Below are 6,275 nucleotides of genomic sequence, written 5' to 3'. Positions count from 1 at the left end.
ATTTTGAGCCCGCTTTGAGCACTCTAATTTGTTCAAAGTAAAATTGTCGGCCCATCTCGACACTCACTGAAGAGCACCGCGATAGGATTTTGATATTGAACCGGCGTTTTACCGCCGGCTCACCGACGATATGCTCCGCAGACGTGTCAGTATCACCGCGGATGCGATGCACCGACAGCGCGGCGCACAAATGCAACTACGAGCTTTTTAACCGCAACAATTTTAGTATACGCTATTGGAGCTGGAATTACCGCGGCTGCTGGCACCAGACTTGCCCTCCAATTGTTCCTCGTTAAAATATTTAAAGTGTACTCATTCCGATTACGAGGCCTCGTAAGAGTCCCGTATCGTTATTTTTCGTCACTACCTCCCCGTGCCGGGAGTGGGTAATTTGCGCGCCTGCTGCCTTCCTTGGATGTGGTAGCCGTTTCTCAGGCTCCCTCTCCGGAATCGAACCCTGATTCCCCGTTACCCGTGACAACCATGGTAGTCGCAGAAACTACCATCGAAAGTTGATAAGGCAGACATTTGAAAGATGCGTCGCCGGTACTGGACCATGCGATCGGCAAAAGTTATCCAGATTCATCAAAATTAACGACTTCGGACGCGAGGCCCTCCGTCGATTGGTTTTGATCTAATAAAAGCACTCATCCCATCACTGGTCAGAGCTCTGATTGCATGTATTAGCTCTAGAATTACCACAGTTATCCAAGTAACTGAGTAAGATCTAAGGAACCAAAACTGATATATTGAGCCATTCGCGGTATCGCCTTAATACGGCTTGCACTGAGACATGCATGGCTTAATCTTTGAGACAAGCATATAACTACTGGCAGGATCAACCAGGGAGCTGCTGCAAACAACGATTGTTGTCGCGCTCAGCGCGTCATGCGTCGCGATCTCCCCTTAGGGCGTCGCGACTATGACATCTTGAACATATCGTGAGATATCCGTTCGCGCACTGTATACTATATATCTCAAAGGCATACGGTGCGCGTTGAACGAATCATAAATCGGCGATGGGCCGATTGTATGTTATGAAAGTTCAGTAACGAGAGTCCCTTCGGGTAATAATAAAAATGATGACACGCAATAGAAGCGGTATCAACGTATTAATATCGGTACACGTCGTGATCACAAATCGGATCGACGCCCGGTGCTTGAGAGGAGCGTGAACGTCTCGCACGAGTGAAATGCGCGACGCGTTCCGGCTTGCGGGCCCTCACGTTAAAAATCTTAACAGAGGGAAACCGTCGAAGCCCAGTCGGCGTCTTGGTGCGCGCAAAAAATTTACACGATCGCTTTCAACGTGACGAGGATCGCCGCAGCGTATGATACTATAGAGAGAGTGAAGAGAGGAATTATGAGAAACGAAATCACAAAAAACCTTTCAAATCACCAAATCAAATATCATCCGCATAGGGAAACTCGAAAACGCTCGATCGACACAGCGCGGTGAGTCTGTCTCATTTTTTATATTGTAAAAAAAGAACATATAAAACAACGCGCGACACAAACACAGACACAGACACACCAGCTCTGCCCCGAGAGTACCAACAACCGTATTGTTATTATATCATCGTCGTTATCATCGCGCGCATTCACAAACTTACTCAAATATAAATATATATTAAATAAAATATGAATGACGATGACGACGACGAGAATAATAAAACAGCAGCAGTTGTTGTGGCTGGGGGTGGTGGTTGGTGTTGTGCGTTTTTGTATTTTTGTCGCGTGCGTTTTTCACTCTTTTTACAAGAAAAAACTTGAGCGGCGTTGAATTCGGCGTCGCGAACCGTTCGCTACGGACTCGACTCTCGACGCCGACTGCCGTATGTGTGGTGCACGCGAACGATATGAACGTGTAAACTCTCTGATATGTGAATAAAGTGATTTTGATTTGATTTTACTATTTATTAATAACATAATATTGAATATGCATTGCGGCTTCGAAGAAAAAATCGTTTTTTTTTTTTTTTTTTTTTTTTTTTTTTACTTTATTAATAACGAGTACGATAATGATCAGTAATAAACGCGCGACACGTACATTTCATTTTCCCTCCGAAACCAAATAAAAAACCTCCAAAAAAAAAATATATTTCAAATCAAATCAAAATTCTTATCATACATCAATCTTACTCACCCAAACTAAACATGCGTCTAAACGCAGCGCGAGACGAGCCAGCTACTTGATACTACCTAAGACAAGAACAAATTACGGCAAGCGTATGTTTATTTACGAGGGCGCACAACTTTTTAATAGTCTACCTTCATCTCTCAAAAAGATTAGGTCACTAAAAACATTTAAACGTGACCTATCAGACTATATTGTTTCAAAGTTTTTATAAAACACATGTCTGAAATTGTTTGTTATGTGACAGTGCCCTGTAAAAGTGTGTAATCTTAAATTTTGTGAAGAAGAATAAGTACTATAATGTGTAACATGTATGTACTGAACATCTAAAGAACGGCGGATAAATTATTACATCATATTTTTATGTTCTCATGTAAGTGACAATATTATGTTTTTAATGAGAAATAAATATCTTTAAACGTAATTCTTTCTTACTTACTTACTTACTTACCTATTTACTTACTTACTTAGTTGCTTACTTACTTACTTACGTACTTACTTACTTACTTAATCACATTCGTTTTTCGCGATTTTCAGCAAAACGGTAGGTAAGTTTTATCATAAAAGTATCTCGGACAAAAATTGTAGATCGTAAAATTATCCATTAAAAATGTATCAATACTTAGTGTTAGATTCAAAAAGTGAGTTTCCACGCCACCTATGAGGTAGTAGTGTACTTAGCGCGTTTTTATAAGTTTTTGAATAGTTATTATCTCAGAAACGGTGGCTCGTAGGAAAAAAAGTATCGGTACATTTTTTATAGATAATTTTATCACCTACACTTTTTCTCGTAGGTATTTTTATGATAAATTAATAATTAATAATTTATTTTATTTAATTTAAAAAAAAAAACGTACAGAACATGCAATTATTAGGGGACACGAATATTGGTCAAAAACTATAATGTTCTGGTGTACAAGGAACAAGAGAAAAGATGGAGACCGGCAGGGAGCGCCGCGCTCCTCGCGCTCGGCGGTACTCGTTATTGGAGAAAACAAGTAAGTGAGATATCCGTCCGGGGAGACCGGCAGGGAGCGCCGCGCTCCTCGCGCTAGGCGGTACTCGCTATTGAGGAATCGACCGTACCCGCTATTGGGGCCGATCGTACTCGCTTTTGGAATTTGCGCAGCGCGCCCAACACCACCGGAGCCGCCGCCGCCGCCGACGGCGATGTACACTTATCACAACACTCGACTCGACATAATAACCTGAAAATGATCGTACTCGTTATCATTAGAGTAGTCGCCGTGTACAACATCAACCACGTCTTTCAACTATAATAAATAATAATATATTGTAAAATTTTATAATCATGAGAAATCGCGTGACGCGTCCGTCACGACGAAATATCATGATAATATTATTTATATTATTATGTTATTATAATAATTATATGTTGGCCTGTTGTTTGTTTGCACACACACACACACACAACTCTGCTTCTCGGCGACGATGCGTCCTCGGACGAATCACCTGGCGTAGGGCTGAGTCTCAACAGATCGCAGCACGACGCTGCTCTACCGAGCACAACACCCCGCCAGGAACGTAAGTCGTCTACAGACTATTCCGAGCCCCGACATCGAACTGAGGTAAATTCGAAACTTCGACGCCGTGGTGCACGTGTTAATACCGCTCGCACCGTTCGTCGCGTTCCAAATGGGCTTCGACGTCGCGTCTTACGAATAAAACGCGACTAGTAAAGTCACATTGTTTAGAGCCTCCCGACACTCGGGGCTCCACAGTGAGTATATCCTTGCCGGATTCGGCTAGGCTGGCTTCGGCCTTAGAGGCGTTCAGGCATAATCCCGCGGATGGTAGCTTCGCACCACCGGCCGCTCGGCCGAGTGCATGAACCAAATGTCCGAAACTGCGGTTCCTCTCGTACTGAGCAGTATTACTATCGCAACGACACGCCATCAGGAGGGTAAAACTAACCTGTCTCACGACGGTCTAAACCAATAATACCATGCCCCGTTAACAGTTGCGACGTGTAGTGGTCGGGATGCACCCACGTCGCCAGGAGTCTGTCCCCGACACATGGGAAGAAGCGTTTGAGATCGCCACCCCTCTCTTCACGTTCCCAACGCTCCTGCCACATGATGACCACCTCGGAGTGGATGTCTTTCTTCAAGATCGCGAGCTCCTGCTTTACCTTATCGCCCCTGGTCGCCTCTATCTTGCCCGCGCGGTACACCTCCAGGTCGGCTGGAAGCACCCCTGCTAGCACTGGCAGTGCGGCCGTACTCGTGGAGCGATACGCCTTGGTGAGCAGCACCAACGACGTTCGCTGTGTCCTAAGCAACCGGCTAGACACCACATACAGGAACGACCTGTGATACCAGCCGCTCGCCGCGTACGTGAGAGTAGCTACGTACGTCCCCCTGTACAAGACTTTAAGAGCCTTGTACTGTATGCCCCATGATGTTGAAGATACCCGTGCCATTTTACCAAAGCACCTCGCGGCTCGCTCTCCGATATCCAAGGCATGCTCGGCAAATGATCTCTTACCATCAATTGTAACGCCCAAGATTTTCACCGAGTCCACCGCTCCTACAGGTTCGCCTGACATTCTAATAACCGGAGGGCGCCCGAACGAACCCTTCAGGGTAATCGACTTAGTTTTCAGCGGTGAAAACTTCAGCCGATTCCTGCGACCCCAAGTCGAGATTCTCTCGAGCACCGCCCCGGCCTTGGTCTCGATAGCAGCCCTAGAATCCGCTTGTATAAGTAGCGTCACGTCGTCCGCGTACGCTACCATTTCGACCCCTGTTGGTACGTCCATTTCCAAAAGGTCGTTCAACAGAATATTCCAAAGTGTAGGGCCGAGCACAGAGCCCTGTGGACACCCCATGGTTGACGGTTTCCACACCGTCTCCCCCCCTGCAAACATACCGACCCGTCTATTGACGAAGTACGAGCAGAGACACTTGTATATGTTCGGCGGGCAGCCGCCCTGCTTAAACTTAAGCAGGACCATAGGCCACCATGCATTATCGAATGCACCTGCTATGTCCAACGTTACCGCCTGGACATACTTGTGAGTGCTGGCGTTCACTGTATAGAGAAGCGAGTTCAGAGCCGTTAACGTCGACCTCCCTTTCATAAACCCATGTTGACGTGTTGACATGCGACTGTACAGACCCGGGGTACATTCACATATCAACTGCTCAAGCACCTTACCCAGTACTGGCAAGAGGGTGATAGGTCTATACGCCTTTGGGTCAGTCGCCTTCCCATCACCCTTTGGCAATACTATTAACCGGCCATCCTTCCATACATCGGGGAATACTCCTTCGTTTATGCACTTCACATACATAAGTGTCATCTCACACGCGGCCGCCTTCCACGCTGCCTTAACAATACGAGCGGTGACACCGTCTATCCCCGGTGCCTTGTCCGGTAAATTCCGAATTATTCGGCCTATTTGTTCTCTGGTGGGGGGACTCACCGAGTGACCACTGGGCAAGCAAGCTGCCGCCAGGCGCACCTGCATATGGTAGTCAGAGTCGGCTGCCAGGTCGTCGTCCGGACACATTGCTGCCAGTATCCCTCCCAACGCGCTGCGAATATCGATAGCATACCCCTGCGCAAGCTTAAACCCATTAATGACGTTCGCAGGTGGACGCACCCTACCGGTGGCGGCACGATACGCCATACCCCACGGATCGTCATTCCCACTGTCAGCAAGCCGCGAGAAGTGGTTGGTCTCCGCTTCGCGCATAGACTTTCTGTAGACCGCGCGGGCACGATGGAAGCGCGCCCTGCAGATATCTTCTGCCAGTCCGCCCGCGCGCCGAGACTGTTGCCATTCCCGACGTAATCTGTTATGTTCCCGCCGAAGGTTGTCGAGTTTCCTCGACCACCATTCGTGACCGCGTGTTTGGTCCTTCCCCTTAGCGAACCCTAAGCACTCCCCGGCTGTCCGATCGAGCGTTTGGACAAACTGCTTGCAGAGTTCCTGCGCTGGCTTTCGGCAGTCAAGCCTGCCTACTCGCCACGAGAGCGTAGAACAAAACCGGTCCCAGTTCACACTTCGGTCCCGGAACCTCGTCGGTTCTTCTCCTGGTTCCAGCTCTCCCTGGTACCGCGCGGCTGATGGGTTTCCTATGGCGATGGAGAACGTAATCAGCTGGTGGTC

At 47.4% G+C, this 6,275-nt stretch overlaps 1 non-coding gene across 1 annotated transcript in view; it reads right to left on the bottom strand.

The window, feature by feature from the left end:
* LOC126977626 (small subunit ribosomal RNA) overlaps positions 1 to 849 on the bottom strand; it is a 1,905-nt gene extending 1,056 nt beyond the window's left edge. The window contains exon 1 of the ribosomal RNA XR_007732300.1: positions 1 to 849. This exon is cut by the window's left edge and continues 1,056 nt beyond it. This is a non-coding gene — a ribosomal RNA (small subunit ribosomal RNA).
* Between the last annotated feature and the right edge of the window lie 5,426 nt (positions 850 to 6,275).

The sequence above is a fragment of the Leptidea sinapis genome, chromosome 45, assembly GCF_905404315.1.
Source record: "Leptidea sinapis chromosome 45, ilLepSina1.1, whole genome shotgun sequence".
Classification (NCBI taxonomy): Eukaryota; Metazoa; Arthropoda; class Insecta; order Lepidoptera; family Pieridae; genus Leptidea; species Leptidea sinapis.
The sequence above is the reverse complement of the archived record's forward strand: the minus strand, read 5'-3'. Positions and strand labels throughout refer to the sequence as shown.